The 20,250-nt window shown below is 46.8% G+C and overlaps 1 pseudogene; it reads left to right on the top strand.

The window, feature by feature from the left end:
* Window positions 1-4,206: 4,206 nt before the first annotated feature.
* LOC122892753 lies at window positions 4,207-4,318 on the top strand (annotated as a pseudogene).
* Window positions 4,319-20,250: the final 15,932 nt, after the last annotated feature.

Genomic DNA, 20,250 nt, shown 5'->3' with positions numbered 1-20,250 from the left:
GAATTCCAGGGCAGGAGTTGAATTAAAGTCTTGGGTCTACCTCAGAACCCAAGGAAATGCTCCAGCCATTTGAGCTCGGTTTCCGCATCTGTCAAATGGGTACAGTCCAGCCACTCGAGCAGACTCCTGTCTGAGAGTCTCAGTTTGGTCCCTTGCACAGGTGACTTGCACACGCTTCGTCAGCGCTGTTCCTCTCCCTTCTCTCTCGCTCCCTGGTAATCGCTTACCCCTCCAGATCTGCTTCCTTATTCGGAAAACTGGGGAGGCATCCCGCTTTGGGAAGCCATAAAGACAGAGGTGGGACCCCTCAGTCCCCTGAGCCCCTGAAGTGCTCAGTTGGGGGCTGAGGGGGGCTGCCCCTACCCTGGGGGATATTCACTCCTCCCTCGGCAGCCCTCCTGGTCTGTTCCCCGTTCTCTGACAAAAATGGGAGCTCCAAGCTCGGCTCAGATCTCACGCATCTCATGTGAGGCTCCCGCAGAGGTCTGCGAGCCGATCACCCATCCCGGGCTTAAGGAAGGAGTCTTCTCCCTCTGCTTCCCCAGGGCCACATCTGCTGTATTAGACAAGACAGACCCCGGAGCCTTTCTCTCCACGAGGGGAGAGCCGTCCGAAGGTCTCCAGGAGGCATTCACCGAGCAAAACACCTGGAAAGTGTTTCTGTCTTCGGGCAATGTACAGATGAGTTACAGTGCAGATATTGTGCTTGCTGCTGGGAATAGATGTGGATGCCTGTAACTTTGTACATGGATGTCAATACGTGTATACCTCCCGGTGTTTCTTTACCAAGTCTGCATGTTCTATAGTCCAGGTCACTGCCACGTCTTTGTTAGACCATAATGGTAAATAGTCACCGAGTCACACACACACACACACACACACGCACGCGCGAGGTGGTAGTATTCACATGTGATGCTAAACCTGGATGTAATTCCAACCACTTTGCATTTTTCAACTCATTTAGCCTCTAGTGTTATCACTGTTTCCTTTGTATAGCTAGACATGCAAAAGCATCAGAAAGGTGAGGTGTCTTGCCCAACGTCACACAGCAGTTGAGTGGCAGAGCTGGGATTTGAACCTAGGCAGCTGGCCCCAGAGTCTGTGCTCTTCAGCCTCTACTTTCTTGACACTTACCTCAGCAGCCTCTGATGAGCAGAATCAAATCTGCCTGCAGAATCAGCCCCTCCAGCCACCCGCCACCCCCTCTGAATTGACCCTTCTTTCCCTGCTTAAAACCCTCCAGGCATCTCCAGTTGCCTCTGGGGTGACAGCGAAGCCCCCTGGGTAGGTTGTGTTGTCCTCCCCGACCTCATTTTTAGAAACATGCATTTGAGATCAATGTCTCCGTCTTTTTTAGTATAAAACCTCCTTAATAACATCAGAATCATTCCCAAGCCAAGCATGGTGACCGTTCTACTTTTAGTCCCCACTAATTATAGATCCTGGATATCAACCTTTTGTCTGTACTGTCATTTGCAAATATCTTCTCCCATTCCTTGGGTTGCCTCTTTGTTTTTTTGATTGTTTCCTTTGCTGTGCAGAAGCTTTTGATTTTGATGAAGTCCCAAAAGTTTATTTTCGCTTTTGTTTCCTTTGCCTTTGGAGACATATCTTGAAAGAAGTTGCTGTGGCTGATATCGAAGAGATTACTGCCTATGTTCTCCTCTAGGATTCTGATGGATTCCTGTCTCACGTTGAGGTCTTTTATCCATTTTGAGTTTATCTTTGTGTACGGTGTAAGAGAATGGTCAAGTTTCATTCTTCTGCATATAGCTGTCCAGTTTTCCCAGCACCATTTATTGAAGAGACTGTCTTTTTTCCACTGTATATTTTTTCCTGTTTTGTCGAAGATTAATTGACCATAGAGTTGAGGGTCCATATCTGGGCTCTCTACTCTGTTCCACTGGTCTATGTGTCTGTTTTTATGCCAGTACCATGCTGTCTTGGTGATCAAAGCTTGAAATCACGTAACGTGATGCCACCAGCTTTATTTTTGTTTTCCAACATTTCCTTAGCGATTCGGGGTCTCTTCTGATTCCATACAAATTTTAGGATTATTTGCTCCAGCTCTTTGAAGAATGCCGGTGGATTTTTGATCGGAATGGCATTAAAAGTATAGATTGCTCTAGGCAGTATAGACATTTTAACAATGTTTATTCTTCCGATCCAAGAGCATGGAATGGTCTTCCATCTATTTGTGTCTTCTTCAATTTCTTTCATGAGTCTTCTGTAGTTCCTCGAGTACAGATCCTTTACCTCTTTGGTTAGGTTTATCCCACTAATTGAGAAAACATCTACCAACATAAAACTACCACGAATTCAACAGTACTTTTAAATATATTTAAGATGGGGCCCCTTGGGTGGCTTAGTGGGTTAAAGCCCCTGCTTCAGCTCACGTGATGGTCCTGGGATTGAGCCCTGGATTGGGCTCTCTGCTCAGCGGGGAGCCTGCTTCCCCCTCTCTGCCTGCCTCTCTGCCTACTTGTGATCTCTGTCTGTCAAATAAATAAATAAAATCTTTAAAAATAAAATAAATAAATATATCTAAGAAATTGTTATATGTGATATATATATATATATATTTCACTTTATAAACCAGGCTGGATTCAGACATAAATTGTCAGACTTTTATAATAAATCCTTAGACTCAAAGATCCTTAGCCTTCAGCCTGGAAACCACTTTTTCTCCCACTCATCTAAGATCTCGCAGGTTCCTGAGGCGTGTTTGAACATGCTGATCGCTTGTCCTGGGTCGACTTGTCCTAAGGACCCGGCTCAAGTGTTGCTTCCTCTAGGAAGTCCTCCCTGATTCATCACCCCACCACTGCCCAGCAAATAGCTCTGTTCCATCGATTCTGCACCAGGACTGATTTGCTATCATTGGTCATGTTACACTGTCTTGTCATTGTTTGCTTGCAAACAGTATTGTGGAATCTGGCCCCAGAGCCCCAGAGCTTTGGCATCTGTAAGACCCAGATTCCTCTCTTGGCTGTAGCATCTTCTAGCTTTGTGAACTTGGACAAATCCCTTTACTATTTTTGAACATCAGAATGCTCACGCCACCTGTCTTCCCAGCATTACCTAACTCTTTTGGTAACAGAGTCTTCCTCTTCTTTCTCCCTCCCTCTCTCCCTTCCTTCCTTCCTTTCATCCTCACTTCCCCCCTCCTTCCTTTCTTCCATCTCCCTTTCCTTCCCTCCCTCTCTCCCTCCCTACCTCCTTTCCTTCCTTCCCTCCCCTGCTTTTAAAATAAGGCATCCATTCCAAGGGGTTTGATAGGACTAAAGCAGGGCACCCGTGTTCCAGACCTGGTCCATAAAAGTGCTCCATCCCCGGGTCGCAGGGACTGGTTTAAACATGGGCATGTAGCTCCAGACAAGCTAATCCATGGCTCTTAAATTCATTCTTTTCCATGGAAGGGACACGTCTTGTTTCCACTTACATTTCATTGGCCAAATCCAGTTATGCGGCTATAACTTCAAGAAGCAGGAAATGCAGTCCTCCCCTGTGGCCTGAAGGGGAGGAGAATCAGAAGTACGAGTGAGCGTGGTGTTGAGCGTCTGCCTTTGGCTCAGGTCATGGTTTCGGGGTCCTGGAATTGAGCCCGTGGGCCACATCGGACTCCATGCTCAGCGTGGAATCTGCTTGTCCCCCTGCCCCTCCCCCCGTTCGGTCTCTCTCTCAAATAAACAAACAATCTTAGAGAAAAAAAAAAAAAAGAAGTACCAGTGAGCAGTAAAGAAATCCACTCTTTCATCCCTGGGGCACTCCTCCCAGAGGGACAAGGCCACGTTCCCATATGGCCACCAGAGGCTCACACATGTGTGATGGGGAGAAGAGGACTGTTCTCAAGGTCAGGGATGCACCGCACTAGATGCTTATGACAGACAGGCAGGGCGCCAACAGCTATACCTCTCACGGTAGCTCTGGGTATAGCAAATAACGGAGAGGATACCCCATGGTTCTCATTGTAAAAAGAGAAAATTAAGACTCCAGTGAAGTGATCTGCCCAGTTCTCAGAGATGGGTTCATTTTTAGTAAAATAATAATAATAATAATAATAAAATAAAATAAAGAATAAAAAATTAACAGGTAAGAGACAAAGCTAGTATAGCAAAATAGTAAGGGTCGCTTCTCAGCAGTGGGTGTGTGGCGTCACCATACAGTTCTTTCCACTTGTCTGTATGTTTGCAAACCTTCACAGTAAGCTTTGCGCAGTGGCAGTATCGTAGCCAATGAGGTTTATCCGGGGCGCGATTATTGCTAATAGAAGTTGAAAAATATTAAACTTAAATTCACTCTTGGCATGGTTAATGCCCTTACACACTTCAAACTTCAGAAGGTACAGGAGCTTTAACCGTGTGCCTCTCCCTTCTTCCCTGCCCCAGGCACCCAGTTCCCTCCTCGACCAACCCGTCTTCCCGCCTTCTTACGTGTCTCTTAAGAGCTATTCTGTGTCTATGCAACAGCAGTATCGACAGATACAGGCTGTCTCCATTTCTATTATTGGGCAGGTCACTGTACACAGGAACATGCATCGGGGACTTCCTCTGGGCCAGCTAAATGCTTGGACCATATTACCTTATTAAATTCTCATAAAGAACCTTGTAGAGGAGGCATTACAATCCCCATTTAATGGATGAGGAAACTGATGTCCAGAGAATTTAAGTGAACTCTTCTAGTTCCCATGACTAATAAGGAGGCAGCATTAGGATTCAAACCTGGGTCTTTCTGACCCCAAATCCTGTGCTATGAGACACCACGTGGCGACAGAACCGTGTGGCACCTATGAGGTGTTCTAGTATCTTGTCCATGGGGAGGAGCGGGATAGTCTCCTCAGTGAAGCCACCAATGAGCACGTCCCTCACCCTGTGACCCGGGACCTGCTGGTGTTAGGAGGCTCCAGGGTGTTCTGCTAATTTTCATTAAGAATCCTTCCCAAGCAGTGTCTCCTGGAATGGAAATAAATGTGTAACTGTCACATCTGACTGAGCAGGTATAACGAGAAGCAATTTTTCTCCCCTCCCCCAGCCCAATGTTGTGGGGGCTCATTCCTGCTCTGTCCCTAGAGGAAATCTTCTCACTCAGAGATTTAAAAAAAAAAAAAACAAAAAAAACCTCTCTCCAGCTGGTAGCCACCCTGAATCTGTCAACTCAACAGCTAGCATGTCCTGTTTTATTTAATAATCAAAACAACAAGCTTCACGCTGAGCTGAAATTCCATCCCTTCTCTAGCTAGAATGTGCCGTGGGAAAGGGGGATGGGACCCACCCTTCTTCTGGTTCCCTGCTTTTTGCCTTTACCGCTCATCCACTACTTGCTAAGAATTGAAGGTGGAGGGGCAGGGAACTTCTTACCACTCTGGCACTCTTGGGAACTGGTGTTGGCTCTTTCCGTGTTGGGCAGGTGTTCAAAGCTGAGTCTTTCGGGAGACCTTTATGTGGGTTTTTTGGAGATACTCACTCCAGTGTGGGTGGCGCCAGTCAGGAAGGACGCTGAAGAGTCCCCTGGGTGTCTGGAGATCCCTCCAGCAGCGTTCTGCTGAGGCCCTTTCACCCTTCAGGGCTGTGGCCAATGGCAGGATCTCAGATGAGCTCATGCTGGCTCACTCTCCTATGTGACTACTTCTGTAGAAGATAAACTCCCAGGAGAGCCTGAGACTTTCGGCAGCGGGGATTATAGTTCCTCGTCCATTAGAGTCCTATACCCTGTTGTTGCTGGCCATGTCAAGACATCAGATGGCCATCCAGGGGGCCCTGTGTATCAGGAATCTTGGGTCAACCTTTCTCATTGGTCGGCTGGGAGCTTCTCAAGTACTCCGCGGTGAATTGATCTGCAAAGATAACCACCAGTAATTCCTCCCATCTGGATGGGAATACCATTGACCTCAGCAAGAGGACCATATTACCATATTACCTTATTAAACTAGTCCTAGTCCTCTCCTCCTTTGATGAATGGAGATGAGCATGTGACTCCCTTTGATGGGTCAAAAGGTGAGTCTTTGTGCAAGTGTTGGAGCCTGGACTGAGCAAGTGTTGGAGCCTGGACCTGTGGAACTGTGCAAGTGTTGGAGCCTGGACCCAAAGACTGTGTGGCTTCACCTTTGCTCTTTTGGGAGCCAACCCATGTACAGAAGATCAGGCTAGAAAGGCAAGGGAAGCAAGGACAAAAATGAAGTATTGGGACTTCATTAAGATCAAAAGCTTCTGCACAGCAAAAGGACCAGTCAAAAAAATCAAAAGACAACTGACAGAATGGGAGAAGATATTTGCAAATGACCCTACAGACAAAGGGCTATATCCAAAATCTATAAAGAAACTTATTAAACTCAACACCTGAAGAACAAATAATCCCATCAAGAAATGGGCAGAAGATATGAACAGATATTTCTGCAAAGAAGACATCCAGATGGCCAACAGACACGTGAAAAAGTGCTCCACATCACTCGGCATCACGGAAACACAAGTCAAAACCACAATGAGATACCATCTCACACCAGTCAGAATGGCTAAAATTAACAAGTCAGGAAATGACAGATGTTGGCGAGGATGCAGAGAAAGGGGAACCTTCTTGCACTGTTGGTGGGAATGCAAGCTGGTGCAACCACTCTGGAAAACAGCATTTTTTCAACTTTTTGTTCCTCAAAAAGTTGAAAATAGAGCTACACTATGACTCAGCAACCACACTAATGGATATTTACCCTAAAGATACAAATGTAGTGATCTGAAGTGGCATGTGCACCTGACTGTATAGCAGCAGTGTCCACAATAACCAAACTATGGAAAGAGCCTAGATACTCATCAACAGATGAGTTGGTAAAGAAGATGTGGTATATATACACAATGAAATATCATACAGCCATCAAAACCCCCAAATCTTGCCATTTGCAATGACAGGGATGGAACTAGAGGGTATTATACTAAGCCAAATAGGTCAATCAGAGGGGGACAACTATCATATGATCTCTCTGACTTGAGGAATTTGAGAAACAAGACAGAGGATCATAGTGGGGAGGGAGGGAAAATGAAACAAGACGAAACCAGATAGGGAGACCAAATTTAAGAGACTCTGGGTCTCAGGAAACAAACTGAGGGTTGCTTGGGTAGAGGAAGGTGGGAGGGATGGGGTGACTGGGTGATGGACACTGGGGGCAGGTAATGTGCTATGGTGAGTCCTGTGAATTGTGTAAGACTGATGAATCACAGACCTGTACCTCTGAAACAAATAATACATTATATGTTAATAAAAAAATAACAGTATCATAAAAGAAGGGGGGTAAAAGAAGTTCAGGCTAGACTACTGAGTGATTAGAAACCACACAAAAAGAGAGAGGCTGGGCTGCCCCCCGCCCCGTTCCAAGTATTTCAGCTGAATGCAGCCACATAAGGAACCCCCGTGGGATAGAACTGCCCAGCAAAGCCCAGCTGAGCCACAGAATCACAAGACATCATACATTGCAGTTTCAAGCCACTGATTACAACAGTAGGAAACTGACATAGAAATTGGTACCTAGAAGTGGGTGTTGCTGGAACAAACCCCAAAAAGACATGGCATTGGCTTTGCGCCTTGGAGGCAGGTGGAGCTGGGAGGGGAGGGAGGAGATGGGTGGAGGCTACAAGCTTGCTCCTGGAGGGTTGCAGAAAGGAGGCACTTGTATGTAGCAGCAGAACTTTTAGCAACATTTTTGTCTCCAGTGACCGGGATGATACAAACATAGCTCCTGAATTTGTGGATCCTCTAAGGAAGTTTCAGGCAGAATGAGACAAGGGGCAATTGGCTTCTTTTAGCCATAGAAAATAAGGTGTTTCAAGAGAGAAATAAGTGAAAGAAAGAGCTGTTCACTTTTCAAGTAGAATTTTGAGGAAACTGAGGACCCAGGATAGTCTCTGCAATCTGCAAAAAATTTTCAATGTTAAAGTAGTCTCAGGACAAAGATAAAATACACGAAGTTGCTGTCATTAAAATATGGCCTCAGGATCAAGATCCTATGAAGGCTATAGGACCTCTTTTAAGACTTTTGAAACATTTAAGTTGTTCTTCATAGACCCTCCCAAATAGTCAAAGGGTTTTACAAATCTTAAGGGAGTTTTCCCCATGTAGCCCTCCATGCTCTTAGTAGGAGAAATCTGCCTTGGAAGGAGCTTTGGCTGGGTCTCTTATGGGTACAGAGTAAATCCCAATAAGATTCATGGGAAACATGCAAAGTTTTCCAGGAAAGAGGTTGGCGAAAGAACCACCAGCCTGGACTAAAAAAACAGTACAAGCTGAAAAGAGGTGTTCGGGAGTCTCAGCTTTCTAGTGTTGGGAAGCAAGCTGAGAAACTTTGTCTGTTGCAGGTGTGGGCCACTTCTAGAAAAGGAAAGATGGCTCAGAGAGTATAGAGCTAAGAGCCCCAAGGGCAGACCACGGACCAAGGAAAATGTGGATTAGGGAATGACTCCCTAGTGAGGTAGCCTTTCCTGCCCTAGGTTAGCAGACAGTGTAGCATGCGCCCAGCTGCATTTCTAGATTTTCTATGAACCAGTGATTGCTGCACGTTTCCCTCTCCCCCGTTTTGGATGGGGCTGTCTATTATGGTTCCTTCCTTGCTGTCTCACTATTGTATGCTGGGTGTGGGGGGCGACTGCGGGAGGGGGTGGTGAGGAAGTTGTCTTTTTGGTTCACAAGCCTCTGAATCAAGAAGAAACTGAACTTGAGGACCTGCCACCGAGGGTCTTCCTCTGCACCTGGATCTGCTCGAGACCACGAGAAAGACCTTGAGAACACCAGAGCCTGATGTCAAAGTGAGATGAGAATTGGGGGTCCAGGGAGGGAGGGATATTTCTGGCCAGAGGGCAGACTAGGGTGGATTAAAGATAGTTGAGAATTCTTTGTGTCCCCTCTCACTAAGAAGCAGAGTCTATCTCCCCTCTCTTCGAACCTGGGCTGTTCTGTGACTTGCTTTGACCAACACAATGCAGCCGAATGCCAGTCACCATGTGTAGGATCTGATGACTCTGCTGGATGGAGTGACAGGGCCTGGAGGATGAGACACATCAAAAGAGGGAGAGAGAAGCCCAACCTGCCTCCAGCCCTTCCACTTTCTCTCTGTGGTGTCAGATGTGCTAATAAAACTACCCCGGGACCAAGAGGCCTTGCTGAAGTGGCTCAGCCAGCCAGCACCCTGTGGGGCAGGGATGAGCTGTTCCTGCCCAACCTTGCCCAGTTGCAGAATCATGAACACATGAAGAGTTGCTGTTGTTTTAAGGCACTAGATGTTGGTCTGAACACTTATTTGGCAATAAAAAGGTGACACAGACGTTGGTACCGGAAGTGGAATTTGAACTCATGAGAGAATTAGTTCTACTGGCGACATCTGCCTAGCAGGAGACTTTCAAACTGCTGTGGCCCCCGGACTGCCGTACACCTTCTGTTTTCTCTCTTCTTATTTATGAAAGGGTCCACTGCTATGGTTTTATCCCCATCTTATCCCCATTCTGTATTGGGTTTGTGTGGAGAGAAGACGGGGGCCAGTAAATGATCCTGTTCATCATCAGTCACCAGATCAAGAAGAGATCCATCTGAAGAGAATTATCTGCATCTGAGCCTTGACTGGGTGCCCAGATTGGGTGACACTTTGAAGGGTCTTGGAAGGGAGTGGGTATATTGTCAACTTCCCAAGGGAAGACTGTGGTAGATTATCTCCAAAGATGGCCGCCAACAATTTCTGCCATCCTTGTGCGTGCATGCCACTCCTCTCATCAAAAAGAATCTATTTCTCCATCCCCTTGACTCAGGGATGTCCTTGCGACTTGCATTGACCAACAGAATGGGCAGAGGTCACCCTGTGAGAGTTTCAGAGCTGAGGAACAAGATATCTTGCAGTTTCCACCTTTGCTTTCCTAGGATCCAGCCACCATGTAATGGAGCTTGAGTTAAACCGATGAATGATGATAGCCCATATGGAGAGAAAGTGGGAGGGAGGCCCAGCCCATCCGCCTGCCCCAGCTGATGGGCCAGACTTGTGGGGAGAAGCCATCTTGGCCTTGTACTTGCAGCTGGATTCCCAGTTGAGTGTGGCCACATGAGTAGCCCCAAATGACACATGGAGCAAAAGAACAACCCAATGACCGAACCCAGAGAATCATTAGGAATAATAGATAATTTTTTTTGTCTACGACCATACCACCCTGAATGCGCCCGATCTTGTTTGAGCTCGGAAGATAAGCTGGGCCAGGCCTGGTTAGTACTTGGATGGGAGGAATAATAGATCTTTTTTTTTTTAATTTAAATTTTAGTGAACATGCAGTGCAATGTTGGTTTCTGGGAGTAGAATTCAGTGATTCATCAATTATATATAATACCCTGTGTTCATCACAACAAGTGAGAAATAGTAGATCATTGAAGGCTAAGTTTTCAGATGGTCTTTTCCAGAATAATAGTCAACACACACTTCAACAATTCCTGTTTGCGGTTGGGACACGTGGGCCTCCAACAACTTCCTCTAAAGAAAAATCTAAAGTCTTTCTGACTTTAACCCCTTTATAGCTTTCAAGAGGATAAGCCAAGAGTCACAAAACTGTTTTTTGGCCCTCTCATTTCTGTAAGGTCAGCATAAGGGATCAAGTGTGGGGGTTGGCAAACTATAACCTCAATCCAGCCAAACAACTCTTAAAAAAAAAAAAAAAAAGATTGTGAGCTATGGTTCACAGAGCTTAAACTATTTGCTGTCTGGCCCTTGAAGAAAAAAAAATGGCCAATCTAGAATCCCACACTGGAATGTGATAGTGGACAACTCCTGTCTGGGGCCCTCAGCTAAAACTTAGATGAAAATACCTCCGTTTTACTTTCTGTTTCAGATTTTCATGAGCACAGCCTTCCATGGCCAGATGAGAGAAATACACAGTGGAAAATCACTTCTCTCCAAGAAGGCAAGACGAAGCCTGCAATACCCTGTTTTCCTGAATGTTCCGGAACGTTTTTTGCTAGAGTGTCTTTCTGTGATTTGACACACTTGGGGAAATCCTATTTCCTGATACAAACTATGGTGGACATACAGAAAAATTCCACAGAGCCAGGCTGAATTCTCAATCCTAGCTCTTCCTCTTGACCTTCTGCCCTCTTTTCTCCTTAGAGTGCTCTGGCTGGTTGGCCATCTGGTCATAGATAGTTTAGCAAGCCTTTCGGTTTTCAACAGCATTGGGGGCTCTTCTAGAAGCGTCTTATGGGACAACTTCTGGGCATACACAGTTTAATTCATACTAGGCTGTGAGAGATTGCCAGTTCTCTGGCAGAGGTGAGGGGGTGAGGGATTTAGCTTTCGAAGGACGTCAGGGAGGAGCAGAGTTGAATCCAGAGATGCTCACTTTTTCCTCTTTCTCGTCACCATCAAAGTTGCAGTTTGTCCCTCAGCGCCTGTCCTGTAAGTGCTCTGTGATTGTTTGGAGTTAATTCCAAGTGGATAGATTCCTTTGTGATCAGAGGAGTTTTTTATGCCAGGAGATAATTAATCTGCTCAGACTTGTTGCATATTCCCCTGACATGACAGTCTGCTCTGTCAAGGGTGGTTTTCATTTCCAGCTTCTTCCTTTGATGAGATTCGGAAGGCCCCGGCTGTGCTGAGTCACCATTTCAGCTCCTGAGAACTTTCTCCTGTGGACCGCCCTCCCCATCACTACAAAGAATGTGTTTGCCATGGAAATGGTAGAAGGATGCTCGGCTCTATTTGCAAAGCTAATTTCGTGTGGAGGAGGATTTGTGCAGGAAAAGAGCCGCGGTTGTGTTTTTGTTGGAATTGGGCATGAAGTGCCTTTGCACACACGGCATTTCCAGATGCTCCAAAAAAGGAAGACCTAGACATGTCAGGCATTCATGATTTTTGCCCCCAAGAGGCGGGGTTTTCTGCAACTGGCATAACAATTTCCAACTCTAATTTATTGGGGCACTGTGGATGACTCAGTGGCGTTTTTAGTGACCTATTCTCTCTGTATGTTCAGTGCAAGTCAAACTGTGCACAGTTTGGTGGTGCAGGTGCGGTTTAATGGTGCAATTTGGGGCTTCCCAATGGGCTCTGGGTCTGGGGGTCCTCACTCTGGGGAAATGGATGATGGGACCTGTTTCTATGGAGTGGACTCTGTGCGTGTGGTTGTGAAGTCAGCAAACGATAGTGGGGTTCCTGGTCTGGTCCTGGCACACCTGTCACAGCCTCCCTTAGGGGAGAAGGAGTGTACATATGGATATATTGCTCTTCCTGTGAGCCTAACAAGCTGGTACGTTTGGCTCAGCTCTGGGTGTGCTGGCCATCCCAACTCTGAGGCCACAGACCTGGCCTGTGGGTCTGCATGGGAAGGGCATCCCCTGCCACTCCCACTCCGTCCTTGGAGGCAAGGAGGCATAGCTGGGGCCCAGTCTCGGGCTGCAGGGGTGAGTCTGGGCCCACACCAGGAGCTTTCTGGGCCCGAGTCTCCAGGTGGGACGGAGGGGCTTCCACGCCACAGCGGAGAGGGGTGCAGGTGGAGGCCAGGCTGGCCTTGTGCATGTGCCCACCTTGGAACAGCGTGGGTGGTAGGTGCCTGCGACACTGAACTAGAAGATTCCCCTTAACAAGAATCTGCCTTTGGCTCAGGTTATGATCCCAGGGTCCAGGGATTGAGCCCGGCATCGGGCTTCCTGCTCCATAGAAAGCCTGCTTCTCCTTCTCCCACTCCCCCTGCTTGTGTTCCCTCTCTCACTGTATCTCTCTCTGTCATAGAAATAAATAAAATCTTAAAAAAAAAAAAAGAAAGAAAGAATCCATGTCCTGCCTTTCTTTCTTTCTTTTTTTTTTTTTTTAAAGATTTTATTTATTTATTTGACAGACAGAGATCACAAGTAGGCAGAGAGGCAGGCAGAGAGAAGGGGGGAAGCAGGATCCCTGCTGAGCAGAGAGTCCAATGCGAGGCTCGATCCCAGGACCCCGGGATCATGACCTGAGCCGAAGACAGAGGCTTTAACCCACTGAGCCACCCAGGCGCCCCAATGTCCTGCCTTTCTTGGAGTGTAGTCTGCTTTGGGGGAAAATGCAAACCAAACTCCATAAAGATGGAAATTAGACCACTTTGCTCCCAGTTTTCAACCTGCCATGATTCCCTGTCCTGAGTGGAAGGAAATTACAGTTCTTTTTTTAAGTAATATTTCATTTATTTATTTGAGAGAAAGAGAGAGCATGAGTGAGGGGGGAGAGGGAGAGGGAGAGGGAGAGGCAGACTCCCAGGCTCCCCACTGAGCAGGGAGCCCGATGTGGGACATGACTCCAAGACCCTGGGATCATGACTGGAGCCGAAGGCACACACTTCACCAACTGAGCCTCCCAGGCGCCTGGAAATCACAGTTCTTTCCCAGGACCTACACTTTCCAGCGTCTGGGACTCCCACCCCATCCTACAGAGGGCCTGGAAGCCCTGCTTGTCCCACCACACATGTGTTCTGACCTCTGGGCCTTTGCTCTAGCTCTCTGCTCCTTCTGGAACCTTCTTGCCTCAAATATCTAGACTCATGGCTCTCTCTCTCTCTCTCTAGTGCTTCATCTGGGTCTCTGCACAAGTGTTGCCTTGTGGGAGAGGCCTTCCCTGGCCACTGCGCTTCCAGTGGCATCCAGGCTTCCCATCCACGTCTCGCTTTCTCTTTCCTTCCTTTACTTTCTTCAAGGCTCTTCTGCTGCTTGACCCGGGATCACATACGTATTTGTGCATCATTTGCCTCTCCTCCAGGAAAGAAAGCCCAAATGTTTCCCCAGAACTGTGCTCAGCAAAATGAAGCACTCAGTCCTTATTTGTTGGATGGATGCATCCGTGAGCTGGTGGGAGTGCCTCGGGGGAAATGGCATCCTAGTAGTGGGACGATGGCGTCCCTGAGTCAAGGAAGATGCTGGGAAGAGCAGGGCGAGCTTGACCCCCAGCCCTCAGGACAGAGGGCTCCCAACGCTCCTCATTGAGGTGCATCTGATACACTGTGTCCGCGACTCCAAAGTTTAATTTAGCTGATGTCTTGGCTGCAAGCGAGAGCTGGTAAATTTAGTTGGAGGATTAGGGAACGTATAAGATGCATAGCTCCTTAAAAGGAACTGGATGTCAGGGGAGAAGCAAAGCCAAGTGCATCCCGAGGTTGGCCGTGAAAGGGGAGGCAGCAGCCTTGCAGAGCAGACCGCACGGTCACGTGTGCTGAAGCCTCTGCGGGGACAGCATCTCCACGTGGGAGTGACAGAGGGCGAGCCCAGGGACACTGCCCATCCCCGAATCAGTGGCCCAGCAACCCAGAGCAATCCCTTCAACCTGCTGACAAGGAGAGGGGCCGCGTGAAAACCACGAGGCTGCGCAGAAACCATAAATAAATAGATCACCAAATGTGACTCTTTGAAAATGTGGAACTCATGCTGGGGAAAAAAAAATGCCATCGATAGAGTCCAAAGCAAACAACAAAATGGATAGACACTTATTTGCCACCTGCACAGTAGAAAAGGACCGGTTATCTCTGGTTTGCAGAAAGCTCACAATCATTGAGAAAATGATGGACAATCCAGTACAAGAAAAAGGGACCCAGGATATAACAGGAGGGGAAAGGAAAAGAAAGACGCGGGGTCAAAAAATGTATAAAAGTATGCTCGGCCTCATCCAGCAGCAAGGAAACATAAATCAAAATGAAATACTTTTTTTTTTTTACTCATCAGCTTGGCAAAAACTGTAAAGTCTGATCCTAGCTGGTAATGGCAATGAGAAGAGGAAACATAAGTTTCCCTTCTAAAAGGTGATTTCTACCCAAATTAGAAATGTGCGTGCCCTTTGACCCAGAAATTCCACCACAAAATAGTTATCTATGGATATTTATAAAAACGCTCCCTTGGCATGGCCGGGTGGCTCAGTTGGTTAAGGGTCAGACTCTTGGTTTTGGCTCAGGTCACAATCTCATTGGTCATGGGATTGAGCCCCAAGTGGAGTCAGGCTTTGCACTCATTGGGGAGTCTACTGCCTCTGTTACTCTCTCCACCCGTGCATGTGTACTCCCTCTCTCAAATAAATCAATAAATCTTAAAAAATATACATATGCTCCCAAAGGAACATTTCTTCTGAGCATTTTGGTAACAGCAAAATAAGCTATAAACAGTTTAAATTTCCATCGTTGGAAATTTAAAAGTTGTTTCTTTTTGTTGTTGTTAACCATATATATAATTTATTTTTATTAAAAATATGTTTATGAGGTTCAGCTAGGTCACAAGGTGAGTAACCCATTTTTATTTTCTGGCTTAAAAATAATATATTATATATATGATGTATAATATAAATATATATTATGTATAATATGTATAACATAATATGTATATATAGTATTATGAATAATATAAAACAAAATAGAAAAACTTGCAAAGGGTTTTGGGTAAGCCACGCTCCAGACATGCAGTCTGAGGATTGATCTGAATGATTTTGTCATCTGCTAAACTGTGTGATGATTTGGGACAAGACGTACCATTTCTTTGGACCACAGTGTTTTCATTTGTAAAACGGAGGGAATATTCCCATTCTGTATTGTGATTTTGAGTGAGTCGTTTTACTCTCTGAGACTTGGGCTTTTTATCTATAAAATATGGGTAATAATTTACTCATTTTATAGGATTGTTGTGAGTAAATAAAATAATGAATGTAAAGCATTTAATACAGTAGCAGGTGCCTAAGATGATAGTGATGATGATGATGATGATGAGGATGATGATGATGATGGTGATGATGATGATGGTGCTAGTGGAGATGGTGATGACGGTGATGATGGTGATGTTGATGATGGTGATGATGGTAATGATCCTGATGGTGATGGTGTAGTGGTGATGGTGATGACGGTAATAATCATGATGATCATTATGGTGATGGTAATGGTGGTGATGATGATGGTGGTGAGGATGGTGAGGATGATGGTGATGATGATGATGGTGATGGTGGTTTTGGTGGTGATGATGGCGATGATCATGATGGTGATGGTGATGATGGTGGTGGTATTGGTGGTGGTGGAAGAGGAGGAAAAGAAGGAAGACCAGGAGCAGAGGAGGGACCAAGATGGGGAGAATGAAAAGGAGGAGGAAAGGAAGGAGCAGCTGGAGGCCACTAGGTGTGGGTACTCTACATTCCTTAGCTCACACAGTTGTTCTAGGTATGTTCTGAGGTCTATACATAAGGTGACCACTGGCGAATTTTATGATCAAGGAGAACGAAGTCAGAATTGTGACTCGTCTGAGGTCACCCTCTAGGCAATAATCAAGCCAGCATTTGCCTTGTAATTTTTTTTTTTTTTTTTTGGTGAGAAAAAGCCAACATTTGAACATGCAACCTTGAAGATCTTTTGTTCCAAACCTCCCCCCTAGCACCCAGCACAGTGCTTGGCACATAAGGAGGTGATCAATAGATTTTATATCAATCAGAATTAATTTCTCAGAGAATTGTTATCCCTCTAGGTTATGCTTTGGGAGTTGTTCCAAGTCCTGTGGGTCGTCATTTCTTTGCAAGTCCCAGTGGTGAAGACAGTCTTCCTTCTGGAGTGTGCTGGTTGTTACGCATTCCTCAACCCCAAACCCACACTTTTCTGTGATTCACCCTGTGGCACAGCTCCTGGGACCCTGCAAACCCATTTCTAGGCAACCAACTGTTGTGTCTTAGGCTCTGCCACTAGGGGGCGCTAGAGAGAGACTGCAAGGTTGGACAGGGGAGACAGGCCTTGTTCTTCTGCTTGCAGTCCTCCTGAGGAGGGACTAGCCTCACTTCTTCACCTTAACAATGGCCCTTCATCTTCTCCGCAGCACTTGGTAACCATCTTCAATTTTTTCCAGCACTCCCCAAACCCCATTGCATTCCCTCAATGTCCCAGAGCCAGCTGGATAGTGTCCCCTCCTCAAGAGGTCCAGATCCCAGCTCTGTGAAGTCCCCTCTCTGACCTTCTAGGTTCTAACACCTATCCAAACAATTCTCTAAAGCAAATTCTCTCTGTTAAAATTACTAGTGTGCTTTCTTATGGGAGCTGGACCCTGGCTGGTGTACAAGGTAAATTTGATTTGGGACAGTAACTGTTCTTTGGACCTCGGTCTTAGAAAAAAGAAGGAGAAGAAGAAGAAGAAGAAGAAGAATCAGATTGTCTGGTTTTTGCATTTTACATCAGAAATAGGGCTTCACCATGAAGACATGAGACGGATGTTCTCATATGACTTACTGAGCTATTTCCCACCTCTTGGTTTTGGTTTTCTATTTTTACCACTTTGACAGGCAAGGGTGTGAGCGTAATGAGCCTGGAAGGTCCAGTGTCCAGGAGGCAATGGACAGACTTTCTGTCGAGTCTGAATTTGACCCCTCCCAGCACCTCCATTCTGGCCTCAAGGGCTGGGAAGGGGTCACTGACATCCTTTTAATGTTCCCAATTGAGGCCCCGAACTCCTTCCTGCATTTATCCTTAGAGTGGTGGCATCAACCTGAAACTGTCAAAAGACTTTTAACTTTTAAACCCTAAGAGAGGACAGCTAAGAAACAAACACAAAGAGGGCATGAGTTAAAGCAATCCTGGCACAGCTCACCATCTAGAGTTTGGAACTTGCCTGCAGCCTGACCCTCAAAAGAATCCAGAGAAAGGTTGTTCTTCCTCATTAACGAGCTCTTGGACGGTGTCCCCAAAGCCAGAGTCATTTGCCACCCACGTCCAGGGGATGTGATGGTGCTGATAATGGTAAGTTCTTATATTAAGTCACTTAACCATCCTATGAGATAGACACTGTTCCTAGCCCCATCTTACAGATGACAAAACTGAGTCACAGAGAGGCTAAGTAAATTTCCCCATGTCACTCTGCTGGTAGGTAGCAATCAGGGGTGTGGACCCAGTGAATTTAGATCCAGAGCTCCCCTCCCCTCCTAGCCAAACTTCCGGTTCTTTTCTCCAGAATGTCCCTCTTTTCCGGGTGGGTCACCCTCCATGGTGTCACTCTTGGAAACTGCCATCGACTAATGGCTTACTTCTTCACAAGGCAACCTAGATTTTTGGAAAACTCCTTGTATCGGGCTGGCATTTCCTTCTAGTCTCTTCCACTTTGGGTTCTTGGGATTTCCTTTTAAAGATGCACAGAATGAATGAATCTATGTGTCTTTAAAACCAGCCTGCGTCCCTGTCTGAGTTTTCTCGTCTCACATGGTCTGAGATCATCCTGACCCACCGCCTCCACGTAGCTGACCTTGGGCTGATTACATAACCCTCTTTGCCTCTGTATCCTCATCTGTGAAATGGAAATCACGGGAGTGTACATCCACTGGGTCCTTTACACGGGAAGTCTCTGGAGCGGCGCTGAGCACACTTGGGTAAAGGTGGGCTCCTGGTTCTGTTCTGTAGACTTAACACCCTCAGTCTTTCCGACGGGGATGATTGTGAACTTGCACGGTACACAGTGTGGTTCTATGGAACCAGCCGCACATGTTGTGACCCTGCCCTCTGTCTGTCCTTCTCCACTGCCCCTCTCCTTAGAATGTCTCAACCCTCCCCTGGATACATACTCGGCCAGATACCTAATTTGCCGGCTTCTAGGCTTGCCCTGTTTCAACCCATCTTCGCCTGGGCTTCCATGGTGTTCTCAGAGAAACACAAATCAGCTCTGGCACCAGTCCTGCTCAGCTCCTCCGTGACTGCTCCTGGGCTGCTGGATAAAGCTCAGACTCCTTACTTTAACTTGCGAGTTTCTCCTTGGTTTGTCCCCTGCTGACCTATCTGCCTCTCCTCCCCTCTCTCCCCTCCTGCTCCATTTTCCGTGAAATGCACCATCTCTCAGATCTCTGAGCCTCCCCTGATTTTGAGCCTACCTGCTTGGGGCCTAGCAGAGGGAGCCAGGTGTGCAGGAGGGGGATGGGTAGACCCTGGCTGACGCTGGGCCGGTGGGATGGTGCATAACGTAAGGGCTCCATAAGGCAGCGTGGCCTCCATGTCAGTTCATGGCATTCTTTTTTCCAGGGGTAGTATTCAAAATCTGTAACCACAATTGTCTGGTCTGCAGGCCTCCTGATGGACCAGGCATTAACCCTTTAGTTGACAGATTGTGAAGAGGTTTGGGGGGGTCCAGGGAGATAGAAGGGGTGGGGCACAGGCTCCAAGGAGCAGTGCTTTTTAACACAGTGGTTTGGAAGCATTGCAGTATTTTAGCAATGGTAAGGCAGTGCCTGTTTCCCCAGAAAACTCCTTCCCCATCCCTGGGCCCCATTTGCTTCCCTCTCCCCGGCTCCCCCCTGGCCCTGTCCCACCTCCAGCCAATCACTATTTGGAGGCTTTTATTTTGAAGCCTGCTCTGGGTCCGGGTGACCCGTTTTTTTCCGGAATTTGTCCACAGGGCTTGGAAAGTCTCCCTCCCCACATGGCACTGTGGACACCCATCTGGCCCAGTTCTTTAGCTTAAAGGCCCCTCAGCCCAGGGTTGCCCACTCAGGATGAGGACGGGGGGCTCTCAGCCCGTTCTTCTCATCTTTCCCAGATTACAGAATGCAGACAGCAGGGGGTGGCATGAAAAGTCATGATTTGACACCCGAGATGTTCATCCAAATCCGTTTGCAAACTTCATTAACCTTTGAGACAAGAGTTCAGTAATCACATCAAAAAGTGAAGGGTGTTGTTTGCTCCTTGTGTGGCAAGGATGGAGCACTCTGGGACTGGACAGGACCTGGATGACCTTGCACCAGCCTCTGGGTGTGTCCACGGGTCAGGCAGGATGCCTGTCTCCAAAGGACAAACTCCTCTGCTCTGTGTCTTCCTGTTCATCATGGCAGGCGTTCTCCATCAGGTGGCATGCTGGGCCCCAGGCAATTCATTCTCCAATCCAAGAGACAAGTTCCTCACCTGTAAAGAGAGGCAAAATACAAAGAAAATTTTTTTAAAAAATCACATGACAGTTGGAAAAATGGAACGTCGGTCACACTTTACTCCTGGAGGAGGTGGTAACGATGACTTCCTAGTTCAGGAAAAGGCCTTGGTTAATTTTTGGGGTCATTAAAAAGGTGCGGTCTCCTGGGTAGAGTCTGGATGGAAGACTTTTATGCACACGCAAAGATAGAAACCATCTGCAGCGGAAAGGTGGGCGTTGGTGTCTTCTTTCTGAGCCCTTACTGACATTATAGAGGAAAAGTAGAAAAAGCGTGATCCCACAAAAGTGGGGAATAGAAAGGAGGTATCACGAGATGAGAGATTGCAACACACTTTTGGAAGGGGCTTTGTTTGGAATGATGGTGCCGTATTTAGA

This window comes from Neovison vison, chromosome 12 (genome assembly GCF_020171115.1).
Source record: "Neovison vison isolate M4711 chromosome 12, ASM_NN_V1, whole genome shotgun sequence".
Classification (NCBI taxonomy): domain Eukaryota; kingdom Metazoa; phylum Chordata; class Mammalia; order Carnivora; family Mustelidae; genus Neogale; species Neogale vison.
This window is presented reverse-complemented; position numbering and strand designations above follow the sequence as displayed.